Source organism: Lasioglossum baleicum, chromosome 2 (assembly GCF_051020765.1).
Source record: "Lasioglossum baleicum chromosome 2, iyLasBale1, whole genome shotgun sequence".
Classification (NCBI taxonomy): Eukaryota; Metazoa; Arthropoda; class Insecta; order Hymenoptera; family Halictidae; genus Lasioglossum; species Lasioglossum baleicum.
Window position 1 is genome coordinate 16628237 of NC_134930.1, and position 17397 is coordinate 16645633.

General features: G+C 42.8%; 1 protein-coding gene and 1 long non-coding RNA gene across 2 annotated transcripts in view; one reads left to right on the plus strand and one right to left on the minus strand.

Moving 5' to 3' along the window:
• The window catches only part of LOC143221698 (uncharacterized), a 261806-nt gene that overhangs the window by 58346 nt on the left and 186063 nt on the right, over nucleotides 1–17397 (minus strand). The window lies entirely within an intron of this gene.
• On the plus strand, nucleotides 170–2000 carry LOC143221703 (uncharacterized). The gene is made up of 2 exons (XR_013011829.1): nucleotides 170–300; nucleotides 535–2000. It is a non-coding gene; the product is annotated as an uncharacterized LOC143221703 (long non-coding RNA).

The following is a 17397-nucleotide window of genomic DNA, read 5'->3' on the forward strand; positions in this document are numbered from 1 at the left end:
CGCGGTCTATTTATTATTTATGGATGTAGGTGTGCACGTATGTGTATACGTACGCTGGTGTCCTTGCAGAAGTTAATTGTTTCTCACAGCATATTGAGTAGCATCGTCACCAAACGCGTCCGACCGTATCAACAGCTTCGTAACGGATTGTTTTCATTATCTCGGTTCCCTCGTTTCATCGAAAACGTTGAAACGCATCCATCAAACACGGTTCACAGTGCGACTGCGACACGTCGCGCTGACAAAGAATGATTACATCTCATAAACGTGTACTATCAGCATCATCTCCTGCGATGTACGGTATGTAACACGTAACCAATCATCTTTTTAGTTACCGACAGTCCCCATAGAGGATTAAACATAATTCACAGTAGATAAAAAATAACATTTACGAGGCTCCCATAATTTTACTGTAAAGATCTTCCGTCTTCCTATAAAAAATGTCCTCGAAATTTCGAAGACAAAATTGAAGGAAACGATTTTTAACTTTTTTATCTGTGACAATAATGAAAAGTTACAATATGCCTTTTGTAGATCTCGGCGTTTTCCAGCTGGGATTGCGAATGTCAGCGTATTGGTTCGGCTGGCTCTACGAATATTGGCCTAACCTAGTGTTAGCACTAACCCTACCGAGCACTGAAAGCGATTAAAACTTTAAAACGTTTCAGCTTATAAAAACGACAAGCCTCTATTTATGTCGATTTTGTGAAATTTCACAAGCCACTTCATAATTTCAATAATTGCACAATGAAAAATATAAATATTTCCTATGATCGATCGCAATGTTATTAACAAATAATATTAATGCTATCGGGGCACACTGGTTCGATCATCGAAATTTAAAAGCAATTTTACAAATTATCACATTAATCTGGACCTTAACCTTCCAATCTTATTTTAGATCATTTTCAAGAATTAATTGCGTCTGTAAAATATTTTAAATAATGCCAGATGTAATATGTTGAATTAAATTTTTATATGTTGAATTTAATTATAAACCTGTCATTTGACCGGCAGTGGTAGGTTAAGTGTTAACCACAATGCAAGAATAAGTTCCTACTGCCTCGTACAATAAAATATGAAATGAAATACAGATTTACGAATACGAATCTCAAAGCAGGACACTTTATTCGTCACAGACTCTTCCTAAATCGTTCCCGAACAGTTTAACGTGTCGGTGCTTCGCGAAGTCAAAGTTCCCGTGTTCCTCTCGGCTTCTCTTCGGATCGCGAGCGGATTCCTCGAGCTTGAACAGCGCGGAGCGCGGTTTGCGTGTGCTGTTTGCAGTTCGCGCTGCATTTCTGCCGCGAATCTAACGGGGGGGTCTCTCTGGCCTCCGCGCCGTGCTCTTAGCTTTATATAATTGCGAGCTTTCATATTTGATGTTGCCGAGCCGCGTTCGTAGCTTCAGCCAGTTTGCACGGGCTTTACACACGGTCCATTTCTAGCATTTTCAAGCAGAGACGGGCCAGGTATGTGGCGACCTGCAAACACCGCTAACTGTGCCTTGTTTGAAGCCGGGATTTACCGTGTGCGTTATTCCCCGGATTTGTGGGAACCACGATGTTAGACTCTCTGCGCGGTCCTTGGTCTTCAGTCGGGCTTTTTCGAGCCCCTGATGCCTCTCTCTCTCTCACTCTTTGTTTTACGCCCGAGATCCTCTGGACCAACGTTCGCTAGGATTAGCTTGGACCTCTAGCTGAACTCTTCTGCTTCCTAGACAGTTCATTATGGCGGCAGCAGTTCAACACTCTTGCGAATCACATACTTGATTCAAGGTCACCTTTATATTTCGATAAAGTCTCGAGACATCAAAAAAGTAATGATCACATCGCACGTCTTAAGGTACAGGCACCAGTAATTGATAGGCGATCGTTAGACTGCGGATCTTTATGCAAAATAAACGTTTTCTACACCGATTGCAAGAAATAGAAACTAAATTAAATATTAATAGAGGAGAAATTATACATATATTCATATCTTCAATTTTTAAAATTTTTCCACAACTTCGATTTTGCTATAAATGCATAAAGATCCGCAGTCTAGTGATCACTTTTCAGGAAACGTGAAAGATAATGTTTCGAGAAAGGCGCGATAGAGAAACATAGTTTCCCAGATTAATTAAGAGCAAGTAGACCACGAAACATTTACTATTATTATTAACAAGCAGTATTTTCACGCACAGAGTCCCGCTATTTAATAAAGGATAGAAAGCACTTACTATTATCCGCGCAGAAAAGTTTTCTTAACTGGTGAACTATTGGTGCTTTTACCTTATTTGATATAAAGGAACTTTTGTCTGAAACTTTTTGTTATGCAATTTAGTGATGAGTAGACTGCAGATCTTTACGCAAAATAAAAAATGTTTGCATTGACTACACGACACAGGAGCCAAATAAAAATTGTATTCTTCTTTTAATTATCCTATCAAGCTGAAATTAATACACTGATGTCCTTAAATCTTCTTAATTCGTCCACTGCTTTAAATTGTACGCGTCCATTTTCGTCATAAATGCATAAAATTCGCTGTCTAATGATGAGTAAATTTAAATCTCACGGTCACCACTAAAAATTGCTGTACCATTATTCACAATATTGTGTACATTATTAAATATGTTGGTATCTAATCAATATCAAACACATTTAATTATTGGACGAGGTATTAGATCAACTTCATATCCCTAAAAAAAAAGATTATACACAATGGAATTATTTTAAGTCGGAAGAAACGTTTCATTTTCAAGTTAAATTAGCTCCGACTGCAGAGGGTTAGAAAGTCTCAACGAATCTACCTTCAAGGGACAGTGCACTTCTTCCACACGTGCTCTCGCAGTCTCCGCAATCGGTCCGATACCTAATTGCCAATATTCGTATGGCCTGCCGAACGAATACGCTGACATTCGCGATCCCAGCTGGATCAATATAATTGCGCCGCAAGAACATCGCCACGGCAAAACAATATCCACGGGGGAAATGCAATAAAACCGTAGAGATCTAGCGATCTCGAGAGCGGATCAGAACACACCCCCGCCTCGTCTTGTTATTCTTGACCGAAGAACAATGCAAATTGGCGCAGCCAATTCGGATCTGGTTGGTCGCGCTTCATCGAGCCCGTTATTAATACAGCTAATATTTGCCGAGCGGCTCAAAAGATCCTCTCTCGATCCTTTCGAATAGAGGAGAGAGGAAGAGGAGGAGGAGAAGGCAGTTTCTCTCCTTCGTCTTTCTTTCTTCGATCAGAAGGAGAAGCAGCACACTCACCCTCCGGGCGCAATATGACATTTAATTAAGAAACTTGGGCGAGCTCGCCAAGTGATATTTGAGGTAATTAAAAATGTATCCGTCGCGGTTCTTTGAGACAAGCCATTTTCATTGCTGCACAAAGGAGCCTCCCGGGGCTAATCTCTGCGAGCCTCTCTCTACCGGCTTCTCTCTCCTCCTCTCTTCCTATCTCGCTTTCACTCTGTCTTCCTATATCTTTCTGTCTTTCTCGTTCTCCCGTTCCATCGTCCTCCCACGCGACTTCGCACGAAATTGCCCGGAAGGTGACCAAGGACAGCAGGTTCAAAGAAAGAGAAACAGTCTAATGGAATGAGCACTGAAATGTACGAACTTTCTTCTTGCGAGATTAGTATCGTTTCAGGCTGAATATCATCAGTCTTCAAAATAAAAATTGCTGGACTCAGTTAGTATCTAGAGGAGGCAAGTAGAAATATTTTTCTTTGTTTAAATATGCGAATCAGCTGACACTAACATGTTAATATTCTTCGAATTTGATAATCCACCTGCTCATTTTTGTCATAAATGCAGCAAATCTGCGGATCTTTATGCAAGATAAAAATTGTCTAAGTCAACTGTAAAAATAGTGTAAAAGGACTCACTGTCCTTCTATAAAAAAATTGAAAATGCAACTTTTAGTATTTTTTTAAGAATCCCGATCAATTGTAATTTTTGACAAAATTTGTTTCCACATCCTGTCGTAAACTAATTGCTCTAGCTTCCCAAAAACGTTCAACCATTATAGTACAATATTTTTAAAAAATATGCAAAAAGAAACTTTTTATAAACCACGCTTATATTAACTAAAAAGGAGAAAATAATTTTTTTAGACATTAGTGACTGTAAATAAAAGCGTGAAGCGCTAAACTATATTGACGTAATCTTCGTGGGCGCTCCACGCTTCTATTTATAGTCACTAATGTCTAAAAAAATTATTTTCTCCTTTTTAGTGCATTTTAATATAATCATGGTTTATAAAAAGTTTTTTTTTATATATATTTTTTTATTTCCTACTTTTTAGTCTTTTTTAAATGGAACGCGTAGTGGAGTAGGGGGCGTTGGCGCGCGGAGTGGGGATCGCTGAACGCGATGACGTACTATCGAGCGTCGCGCGACGGGGTGTGACGGTTAATATTAAAATTTTTTTTCTCCTGAACGCACAATTTTTTAAAAATTTGTTTTTTAATATTCCATTGTCATCCAGTTCTGAGCTATGTTTAAAGTTTCAAGTCTCTAGTTCATCGGGAAGAGGTTTAAAATTCGATTACAAGATTTGACGCATACAACAACAACGACAACTCGACAAGCTAATATAAGCGTGGTAAAAAGTTATCGTCTTTTTTAGAACGTCCCTAAACTATTGTCCACCACTGTACCACTGCCAGTCAAATTATGAAATTGCTTACATGAAAATTGATTCAATAAATTTCATCGAAGCATACATTGCAATAAAAATTGCGCAAAATCTAAATAAATAGAGTTTTGCCATTTTCGTAAGCTAAAACATTTTAATTACTTTTAGTGCTGGGTAGGTTTACTGTTAACAAAGTAATCGTTCTGTTAACCGTGGCCAAATATAATTGCTGGTGGCTGTATAGTGACGAACATCGACTATCCAGGGCAGGGACAGACTCGCGTGTCGCTGTACGTCCGATGGTAGATAGAAAGATGAGCCCGGCTTCCGTGGAAGCCGAAGGACGGGAGAGTCTCGCGTAGTATACGCGTCGCGTCGTCCTGGTAGCATAATACGCGCGATGCACACGAGCCGGCTCATCTGCATAACACCGGCGGACGCAGCCTCGACATGAATATTTACCGGTCATTTATAAGTCCCCGGTGTAGGGGCGTTTATCGCGATTCGTCCTCGTCCTGGTCGTCGAAACGACGCGACGACGAGGCACCACCGATCCTATTCGATCGGCACCGGGGGGATCTTCGGGACGGACTACACACCGGAAGAAGAAACTCACCGCACCGGCCACGAGAACCGCGGCCAAGGGGACCTAACTTTCTGCCATGGTGATTGCCGGGGCCCAGCCGAGTTTACGATATACGGCCGTTTACTTTATTGCCGGCTGCCTCGTCTCGTTACTTTCGACCGTTCCGGGAAATTTCGCAGATTTCTCGTACCGATTCGCGAGCACCGATCGATTCCAGTTCCTTGCCGTCCCTGCTTCCACGAAACCGCTGCTTCCGACGCCAATTTTTTTTTCGCGCGATCCAGCCAACGATCTTGCGAATTATCTGTTCACAAGTGCGTCAAAACTATATTCCTTACGACATACTCTTTTTCTTTTTTATTAACGTTAAACCTACCGAGACGTGTGTTGCCTTATAAAAATGACAACGTAGAATTTATATATTGGGGTTTGTAATAAACGTTTCTTGTTTGTGTTTTGTTACTTATGTAATTACATATCATGTAAAAGTATATACAGGGTGTCTCAGCTGAAGGAGGACACCTGTGTTGCATGCATTCGCGAGTCTTTTTCTTGCTCTACAAACCTATCTGCTTCAATTTTTCGAATTAGTTAATTTTAAGATTAATTTAGCGATGGTAAGTGATAGACCATCGCTAACCATCTTCACTCCATGGGCTTTACTCAAAATCTTGCAGCTTGGGTGCCACACAATTTGAGTGAGATGTCGGAAATGAATTTTTTTGTCATCTGGAACTTCCACATTGAGAAAACCTAAAAATTGATTAAAATTAATTAACTTGAAAAATCGAAGCAGATAGGTTTGTAGAGATTAGATTAGAGAATAGATTGTTTGTGAATTTTATTATAATATGTGCTTGGATACAACAATGTATATAATCATTTCCAGTGGAAGCATCGTTATAATATCAATAATTGTGAAATAAGAAACCAGAAATCGGTCATTTGTCCAGTTAATCTATATAATATCGGATCAATAATCTATAATATCGCTAGATGATATTGAGACACACCAATTCTTTTAGACTTCCTACTGCTTTAATGCCTTGCCCTATGATATAATTTTATCTTACAAAAAAATCAGCAGTACATTAAAATAGTTAGTGAGAAATATAACTGTATACTTAACTTGTATATTTTTATTTAATACATATATACATATAACTGGACACTGAACATTGCAAAGGAAATCGAACGGGAAGGTGTTAGAATCGACCTGATGATCGATTAGAACCATCGGAAGGTCGCAGAAGAATTGAAGGAAGATGATAAAGGTCCAGATCGACCAATGTACGAGTGGCACCGATAAAACAAAAACAAGATGGTCCACGATGTGCGGCACAAGGGAGTTAATTTAATAAAACCGCGAGTCGGTGGTTATGCGGCGAGAATCAGCGTGAAAGAGAGAGTGAGAGAGAGAGGATGAACGAATAACCAAGCGGTTTGGAACGAGAGAGAGAGAGACAGAAAGAGAGAGAGTGGAAAGAGGGAAGAGGGTGGCGAGAGCGAGGGAGAATTTTTCATATGCTTACTTGCACAGAAATAATGAGCTTGTCCATAAATAAAGAATAGAAGCCGCTCGCGGCGAATGGGTAATGAAGTCTCTCGTGGATAATTGTTATCGCTGGAAAACGTTGCCAGCCTTGCGTTTTCCACCGCGAAACGATGCAGACGCGGCCAAACGAAATACAACCAGCCCCCTCCAGCCCCCTGCCGCCGCCGCCACCCCCAAACCATAACGTGAACCCGTAGCGAAGCGTTTCCCAGCTCGACTTTTTGGAAGCTCGTCCAACGCGCGGACGGAATCAAAGCGACCAGCCTCGAGGCTTCAACCGGATTGCGAGACGATCTCCCGATGGGTCGTTTCATTTCGCAATCCGCCGAACAATTTTCGCGACCCGAGATTTTCAACCCCCCTCTCACGTTCTTTTTCTCTTCCGTTCGATTTTGGCGGAACGATTTTTCGATCACTCGTGCAAAGCAAGAAAACGTGGATCGTTCTTCTAATAACACTGTCCAACAAATTTCAACTTTTTTTATGATTTCAATATACTGTTGGGTCCTTCCTATAGAGTTTTTTTGCGCTGATTCCGAATCTGTCATCAATTTTTCTCCTATGCGCACAGTTTTTGAAAAACATGGCTTTGAAAAAAAAAACATATTTTTCAAATTTAAACAAATATTGTGATGTTACTATAAAAGATATTGAATTGTTCTTTACAGCAAAAGATTCTATAGACTTTCCCCGAATACAGAGATATCCAGTATTAATACATTATGATTGTTTAAGCATGTTTAAACAATGATTAAAGACGGAGAGACCATCACTCTTGCATCAATTTTTGAGGATATTTTTCAATTTATCTCAAAAAATTAGGGCCCAGCGGAAAATCAAACTATACGAATTTCAATTCTTCTTTTTCTTTTCCTATCGATTTTGGAGGAACGATCCGATTTTTCGATCACTCGTGCAAAGCAAGGGAACGTAGTTAGTTCTTCTAATAATCGCTTTCCATTTTCAACATTTAATATATTAATTCAATATATTGAGTGTGGCTGGACTGAAGATTAGAGATCAATTTTGAGATGTTCACGATCGAACTGATCGCGACAACAGCAGTGGTTGGCCACCCCCCGAATCAGCTCGCTCTTTCCGAGCGTTCTCAACGCTCGCCGGAATCACAAGAACAAGAAGAAGTCCCGGCGAAAGGGGGAATCGTGTTCCGCGCTCGTAACCATTATCACCGGTGCCCTTCTTCGATAGGGTCGGCACGAGGTCGTTGAAATAGCGACACGAAAGGGCCCCTAGCCCTCGATTTATATGCCGGCTCGCCGGACGCCGGGATCTCCTCTCCTCCGAAGCGTCGATACAGGTTTTGCACTCCAAATTAATCCTGTTGCAAATCAAATTCACCTGTTTGTAAATTCATCTTGTGGATGACCCAAAAGTGATGTAATACTGTTGGTCAGACAAGGCACAGTTTATTATTTCTACCACCATATTGTCCAATGATGAACTCCATTCATGAAATTTTCTAAAAGAAGATGAAATAATGAAAGATTGTATCTAAAGAAAAAGAAGAAGAAAGAGGATCTAACACTGTCCAAAAGCAAAGGAGAAGGACACAAGATCCAAAAGAAGAAGAAAGGGGAAGAGAACACTATCACTGTCAAACGGGAATAATCCTCAGCCAGAGGAAGAAAGAAGGAAAGGAGGAAAGAGATAGAGGAGGAACCTCTCGTCGGGAGATTCGGTATAGTTAGATCGTATCCGGGGGTGGCTGTCTCTGCTTACTGTGCTTACTGCGCGCACAGCCACTCCGTCTAGCTCGGAGGTATTTGATATTGACTTGCCGAGCCTCGACTTTGAACTCGCAGACCGGCAGGCAGCTCGAAACCGGAACGGGAGCGGCGAACGGGGGTGTGGGGGTTGGCGACGGGAGAAAGAGAGCCGGACCGGGCCGAGCCACGTTTAATTAAAAAGCTTTCTGCACCCCCGCGATATGTGTGGGCCCCGATAGTCGACACATTGGTGATACCCGGAAAACCCAACCCCCTCTCCACCCCTATCTCTCCACCTACACACCCCCTGCAACCCCCTAAGTACACACCGGCGGCTCCTCACAAAGGAAATGGAATCCTTTACTTTTCGGATGGAATTAACTCGAAAACTCGGCGAACACACTCGGCACACCGAGCACCAGCGGGGGCTTGATTATTTTAACCTGGGTTATCGCAGGATGCTTTCGAATTAGCTTGTTTGGAGGCGATTTTGCGTGGGAGTTGTTTTTGTGCGGATTGTCGATTGGCGATGATCTTGAGTGGCATCGAGAGCACTCAGAGATTTTGTATTTGTTGGATTGTTTATTACACTACTCATGGCATTAATCATTTTGATGTACACTTTGTACTACTCATTGTGCTATTCAATGTACTGTTCGTGGCACTACTCATTATACTACTCGTGGTACTACTCATTGCACTACTCATTATACTACTCTGATTGTACTATTGAATATACTACACATGGCAGTGCTCATGGCACTAGTCATAGTTCTACTTATTTTACTATTTACTGTACTACTCACTGCAATACCTATTGCACTACTCGTGGCACTACTCATTATACTACTCATTGTACTATTCACTGCGATATCTATTGCACTATTCATGACACTATTCATGGTGCTAAATATTGTACCACTCATTGAGCTATTCAATGTACTACTTTTGGCACTACTTATTGCACTATTCGTTATACTATTGATTGTATTATTCAATGTACTACTAATGGTTCTACTCATAGAACTACACTATTTATTGTGGTATTCATTGTACTGGCCATTGCACTATCCACTGTACAGTTCGTTGTACTATTCATTGTAATATTCACCGTTCTATTCACTGCACTATTCATTTTCTATTCACTCCACCATTCATTTTACTATTCATTGTAGTATTCATTGAGCTATTCATTCTACTACATATTCTACTATCCGCGTGCCAACAGAATCATAATTTCCAAGTTCCCCAACAACTTCGCATCAAGACCGTCATTCATCAGACAGCCAAGAAGCGAGCACGCTGTATCCGAATGAGATAACTGCGTTGTATAAAATGTTTTTTCAACGATCCCCGACACACATAGCCGCCTCCATAAAGAATAACGAAGATAGATAACATCGTCGAATTAAACAACGCGCTGCCTAAATTTAATTGGACAACAGTCTGCGGCGAGAAAATAGAACCGTGACGCTACCGCGGAAGTCGTCGCAATTAAAACGAAGACGAAAGGAAGAACGAATCATCGCTGTATCACGATTCTCAGCGGTGTTTCGGCGAAGTTCGAAATCTTGAACAATGTAGATGGAAAGCAGTCGACGCCGGACGCAATAGAACCACGGTCTGATTAGAACCGAAACCTCGGTCGCAACGTTTCGTTCCCGTTTCTGGAAAAACGTTTCTCCAACCAACCGACTGCGCTAAAGTGCGCAAACATTTTTCATAACAATCGCACCAAACTTTTAATCAATCCAAAATACAATCTGAAAATATTATAACGCTTAGCACACAACTTTGAAAATTCTGTCGAATTTTATGTTCCAGCATTTTCTGAAAATTTTTAGAAGATGCACAAATTCCAATTAAGACGACATGAACGCGCAAACAAATTAGCAAAACGATGGAGCAACACGGAAGAAGAGAGTTTCGGCATCTCGACGAAATTCCGAGCATAGCGAGCTCTAGCTTGCGAGGAGAAGGAGCGAAAGGGCCAGAAAAAGAGAGAGAGGATCCCTGATATTTCGCGGACACCGACCAGCAGAGCATTAGCCACGCAACGGTCGCTTTCTTGCGACCGCAAAAACCGCGACGGACACAAAGTCGCGTGTGCCCGTCGTATTTCGCATTAGCACGTCTCCTAGCGTGTCGGGTCCGTGCCGGTAAATGATACACGATGGCGAAATGACGTGAAATAACGCGAGGCTTTCCATCTGTTCGCCGGTGTTTTCTAACGAGAGAGCCTTCCCCTCCCCTCATTCTGCTTCCCCTGCTTCACCGTTGTTCCCCGCTATCTACAACAACCGCTCGTAACCGATGAAATTCGCGAATGAATTATTCATTTAATCGCTCCACGGACAATTTATTTGCGAACAAGAGCGTTCCGCCGCCCGTGTCCGCGGAAATCGGCTTAAGAAACACACGATGCCGGGTTTCACCGATCCTCGAACGCTGCAACCGCGTTTGCGAAACGGTTCACTTTTCTTTCGCGGCTCGACGCGGAATTCTTTGCCACTTTGCTGTGTGTCGCAGTGGAATCTTGCTCAGACCGATTCTCAGAGTGACGGAGCACAGTAATATCTAAAAGTATCATTTCTCGACCGATATTCGCCGTTCCGTACTTCCACATAGAAATTAATTGTTTTATTGTAATTTTCATTATTTCTTTATGAAACTCTGACTTAGAAATTCGTGACATTTTGCTGATTGAAACGAGCCCCAACACGACACCGTTTGCATCATATTTATTTGTTTAAATCGCATTTCAAGGGAACCTCGATTATCCGAACTGAGAAATTCGCGTTCACCGAGACTGTAGATATGTTTATTTTACAGTATCGATCATTAGGAAATAATTATTTATTTGATGACTTTGAAATATGTTGTGAAGGACAAAAAACTATTGGTTCTCTAGCGAATTCCACCATTTTAAATACTGTTGGGACGGATAGTTTCCGGCCAGACCCCACTTCCGGCCAGTGACGAATCTGCGAGTAGTAGAAGGTTGCAGAGTTTCGAACCTGTTGGAAACGCGGAAATGGCGGCGTGTTATTTCTTTCTGAATCGGCTTAATTGCGGGACGATATATGCATCCGCGAACCACGGCTGCTCCCGCTCGTATCGCCCTTTGTCTGCCTATGGACGAAGACCGAGGGACGGGAAGAGGAGGATAGAGGGAGACAGGAGAGAAATAGTGGATGATAGAGAGGAACAGAGAAAGAGAGAGAGAGAGAGAGAGAGGGAGAGAGATTCGAGTCGGGGCTTAGGGAATCGCGCGCGCTTAACGGCACCGCGGAAATTGCTTTTTCTCCGGGCTCGGTGTATGACGCGATCAAGGATGCCCGTGAGAGCAGCCGTGTCCCTTGATAAACGTGACTCACGAACGCACACCTGCTCCCAGTCGAAGAGAGTCCTCTCCTCCATCCAGATTCGCACGCGAATCGCCTCTTAACGATTTCCTCGTGTCCTCCGTGGAAAATCGCCTTGGCCGACCCGGAACGGTGCTCGTTCGTTCATTTGAACGTTGCGAGGACATTAAGGTGGAATCCTTGTTTTTTTCATTCTCGAAAAACTTGTTTCTTCTACATTCTCTTTATCTACCGAGTCTAGTCATTGATGGCCAAGTACTGTCGCACTATTTTCAAGATCATTCAGTGTCGTCGAACACAGATTGTCTGAAAAATGTACGTCCTTGAACGAGGCGATTCCCAAGGCGATTTGAAATAACTTTTTCCTTTGCGAAAATGTTGTCTGTGGCTTCGTTTAGGAGTTATTCACGAATAAACTGGGCGTTTCACCTCGGAGCGTGACGGATCAGACTCATTCACTTCAGAGCCGCGATTTTTGTTAATAACTCCTAAACGAAGTGACGGAGAATATTTTCGCAAAGGAAAAAGTTATTTCAAAGGACCTCAGGAATCACCCTCTTCAAGGAAATTTCCTGGATAATAGACACACAATAAATATGAACCTCTCTCTTCTTCTGAAAATCTACGAACGACGAAGAAGAAGTTCTAATCACTGTAACCTAAAATAACTTGTAATTTGGCAAATGAACGGCTCGCGTAGCGTCTTATGGTGTCTCTACGGAACGAAGCCGTGCAGTAGCTCGTCCAACAAGAGTGAAGGAACAGCGGTGAAGAAAAATTGAAGAGGAGCACTCGTGACAGTCATAAAACCGGCGAGCTGTCTTCGAGGATTCTCGGAGGGGTCTCACGCGAGGATCTCTGCCACCTGGAGAGCGTCGCCGCTCCTTAGCGGAGAGGATCGAGGATCGAGGAGTCGGATCGACACCAAATTAGTGACGACTTCGATTCTTGGCCGTGTCGGCGGATAGAACGTATCGGTTCCCGATGGTCCTCTCAAAGATGGGAAGAGAGGAGCGTAGAAAAAGGAGAGGAAGAGAGAGATAGAAAGGGAAACGTAGGGCCGTGCACGCGAGGGCTCCCGGTGGCCGCTTGTCAGCGCTATCTTCGGAACGGCGCACGTTTCCGAGCTCTCCTCTCCTCTCCTCTCCGTTAGGGTCCTTTTAGTCCCGGAGGCAACATCCTCCTGCGAAGGACGTGCATCCGTGTGTTTCGGGTGATGTATATCGAGCGGTTGGCGACAATCATCGGCAAGGATGCGCTCTCTCACGGAGCCAATTACAAGGATACCAACGCCGCCGCGAGATCATTGCGATTTATTTTCTCACCCCGCTCTCTCACCTGCCGATTCCCATTTCCTACCGCGTTCCTCCTACGGATCCTCCGACAATTCCTCTCTCGAACATCACCCAAAAAATATGTTGCCCCTAACGAAATAGACACTTTGTAGATAAAAACAAATAATTATTGTATATATTTAATAATGTGTACATGGAAAGAGATGCTTAAGATTAAGCAATCTCAATTTGTTTTCACCCTTAAATATCAGATGGTTACTTTACGAACCGAATATACGGCCATGTCATCTTCTTCTAGATTTTTTCAAGCAATGTAATTTAAAGATTTTAAGCTACGTACTTAAGCATGTTGCTGTCGCAGCTTTATGAAAATAGCTACACTTTACACTACACAGCTGTACACTTTTTCCAAATGCTCTTTGTGTTGAAATACTCTCTGTATCATTGCGAATTAGCGTACACAGCCCTTTTTTGGAAAAAATGTACAGAGAAAAATTTCTTCTATAAAAACGTACACTTTTGTTGTTCGTAAAGTTCCAAGAGCCAAATTGCAAGGAAGGGCTCTGTACGGGACCCCGCAATAATGCAGAGAATATTTAAACACAAAGAGCATCAAAAAATATTGCTTCTTCGCTAAATGCAGCTCGACCGGGTGATCGAAAAATCAAGCTGTTTCATATTCTCTGTCAGTCTTTCCTGCGAAGAATATATCTGCTTCTCTGTCGCCGATTGGCGAGCGGAAATAGTGATATTTTCGCTCCGGCGCACCCTTAAAAAAGAGATGCTTCCGATACATTGTGTCGAACCGAACAAGTCTCGCTGTACAGAGGTGTGAACATGTATCTTCAGGATTGCCAACAAAATATGTCCACCTTCCAGTCGAATCCCTCATCGTATCCTCGAAGTTATCAGCACGTTCTAAATCGTTCGCTTCCGCGAGACTCCATGTAAGGGCCGAGTCGCATAAGCTTCCCGAGGCTGAGGAAAACGCGTCAGGTAGCCGCGTTCCTTGTAATCGGTCGGCTGGCGAAAATTTCAATCGAGTCAGCCCGTTATGCGAAGCCTTGGACGGCATGGGACACCTTTTTTCTCGTCAGCATCGGTTCCATGTACGTAGTGGATGTCGGCGTCGGCCACGACATGCCTTCGCGAACACGGGACCGGATCGTCTCTCTCTTTCTCTCTCTCTCCCTCTCTTCCTCTTTTTCCCTGCTCTCTCGCGCGGTGTCGCCAAGACGCATTGCGCGTCGCGCTATCGGCAAAAAGGCCGGCTTTCCAATTGAATTTATTCGCCTAACGAGTGTAGATTCCCTCGCGCCGAGAGACCGGCTATGGCCAGGACAAATGGCGCATCTTGCCGCCATGTAGCCGGAACGAGAGAATTCCGTTACCAGAGTGGAAAGCGTCGGGAATTACCAGCGACAGCGTTACAGGATCACGTTGTGCTCGCCGTGATCCTGCTCTCTTGTCTCGAGCCGGTCATGTTCTATTGAAATTTCCGATCGACCGCCATTTTTCCCGCAATCTAATTGCCCGGCACGCTCGCACCGTTCAATGACAATCGGTCTTGTAGCCCACGGGATTATTTGTTACCTACAGGACGCTTTGAAGCTTCCAAAGTATACCATATCGTTCCGCTAATTTGTTCGTTTATCATTGAAACGAATATTGCTGTTGAAAAATTGATTATAATTAGACTGCGGATTTTATGCATTCATGACAAAAATGGGCACGTATAATTTCAAACAGTGGAGGTATTAAAAAGATTTAAGACCACCAATATATTAGTTTCACCTTACAAAATAATTAAAAGAAGAATGAAATTTTTATATGGCTCTTGTGTCTGGCAATGAATGCAAACATTTTGTATTTTCCATAAAGATCCGCAGTCTAATTATAATTTTTGTAACATTCTCGCACCGCGTTGATCTTGATAGAATTTGATTCGCTTACTCAATTGCAGTGAAACTTGATAGTCAAGTTCGATAAACAAACTTTGTCAACCCCCAGCTATCAGAATCGAAATAGTGTTAGGACGAACAAACCAGTTAATTAAATGATTGAAGAATTCTATCATTTAACCTAGGTTAGGTTAAGTCTCCACAACACAACTTGTACCTTCGAAGTACCTTTGTGCCCTCTCGTAAACCAGCTGAAACAGTGTTAGGGATGCAGTGCTTCGGCTATATTTTTCCAGTGATCGCAATTAATCGTTATCTATGTGGATCGATCATCGGAGTGACCGCGGTGCGTGGAGGGGTGTCCGAGAATGGGAACAACACGGGATCAGCCCCATAGATCCGTCAGAGCCCTGACCCTAGGAGCGGCAAGAGTGCAAGAGCGGCGCAAGAGTGCATCGTGTCCGGTTGTGCACTCGATCCCCCGGGTGTATCGCGCGCAGTCACAGAGAGAGCCTGCATTACGTATGGCGATTGCGTCAGGGTGATATCGTCATCGGACAGGCCGAACACGACTTTAGCCTTCTCGGCTAAGGACACGGGAGAGGAGAGCAGAGGTGCGTGTCCCGACACGGCTTGCCCATTAGGTGGACCCGCCGCGCCATCAGATTAGATTCCGTTTCGTTCTCGGTTGGTCCGCAACAATGCGGTTGAACCGCGATGCATCGCCGGAACGACGACGTCCTGGCTAACACGCTTCCTGGATTCGTGAATCTCTGGGTCCAGAATCCTCTCTTCACCCCTCCCCCCCTCTCTCCCTCTCTTTTTCGTTTCAATCTTTCTGTCTTCCTCCCTCTCTCTCTCTCTTCATCCCTGTCCGCCACGTGAACTTCTTCTTGGCCGACACGCATCTCACTGCGGCATAGTTCGCTCTATCTTGAAGTGAAATTGCACTTGGACACTCTACTGGGTCGATGACAGTGTCAAGGCTTGCTGTGGTCCTCTTTCAAAATGTTAGAATGAAGAGGAACACTGTGTTCATTTTTTTAAATGTCAGAATAATGAAGAACACATTGCTTTAGTTCTACATTTACAAGGGAGGTTACCCGATCGTAACACGCCGGTTTTAATGGAATTTTTGTATGACATAGAACTCGAGAAAATATTTTAAACCTATTTTTTATAGCTACCGACATTCATTAAATTGTCGTGGAACATTACAACATTTTATACAAAAATTTCGCAGAGAAAGTTAATTTCTAACATATTTTTTAAACAAATTATTTTTTTTAATCACTTTAGACTAGAAGACTCGTCATTTCAAGACGCATAACTTGGAGTTTGAAATTTTGGTCTAGGCCTAACAGTTTCGGAGATATTAAAATTTCAAGACTATTTTCACCCCCTTAACATGAATGTCGGTAGCCATAAAAAAATACGTGTCAAAAATTTTTTCAAGTTCTATATCATGCAAAAATTCTTGTTAATAATATATATAATTTTTGTTAGTAGCAAAGTAATGTTCATGTTTAAAAACACAATTATACTGACCATCTATAAAGAAATCTCTGTGAATCGTCCGATCTGTGAAAATGTGCTTGAAAAAAAGAGTAAATTCCTAAATAAATTGTTTAGTCCCGACTGATTGGACACAGAGTTCTTATAGTGATTGCAAAAGGGATGGACGGAGCCCCTAAGTATGTCGACGAGCATTTAATAGGTGGCAACAGATAGCGAGAAGTATATTGTTCGCAGGATATCGAACGGCGTAAAAGCGCGAGCATTTTCTACAGTGGTTCACGCGGTCCAGGACAAAAGTGGAAACGAGCCGATACGATAGGAGCGAAGCGGAAGCGTGCTGTGCCACAGAGAAAGAGAGAGAGAGAGAGAGACTCGATAACAAAGCTCCGAGAAAGCATCAACCGGGCCCGACAAAAGCCCGATAAGATTAAGTGCGCCCCGGGGCAAAGGAGCATCCTTTACTGCTCGCGGCACCGCTACGAAAGCCCGATCCCATAATCGAAACGATCGATCGAGCCCTTTCGACCTTCCTCTTTGCCGGGAAAAATCTGTCTTTCCGGAAAGCTGACGATCTTTACACTGCGGATTTTATGCAATTCGTGACAGGAGTGCATCGTTGCAATCTAAAACAGTTCGGAGATTACAAGAATATCAATATACCATTTTACTGAAATTATCAGATTTTATTTTAGCATAGTGATCCGCAGTTTGTGCTTGTGTTCTGGCACTCGGAAGAAGTAGAATTGGTCGATCGTGATCAGACATGTCTGACAATTCCTATTGAATACTACACGAAAATCGTATTCTTGAAAAAATT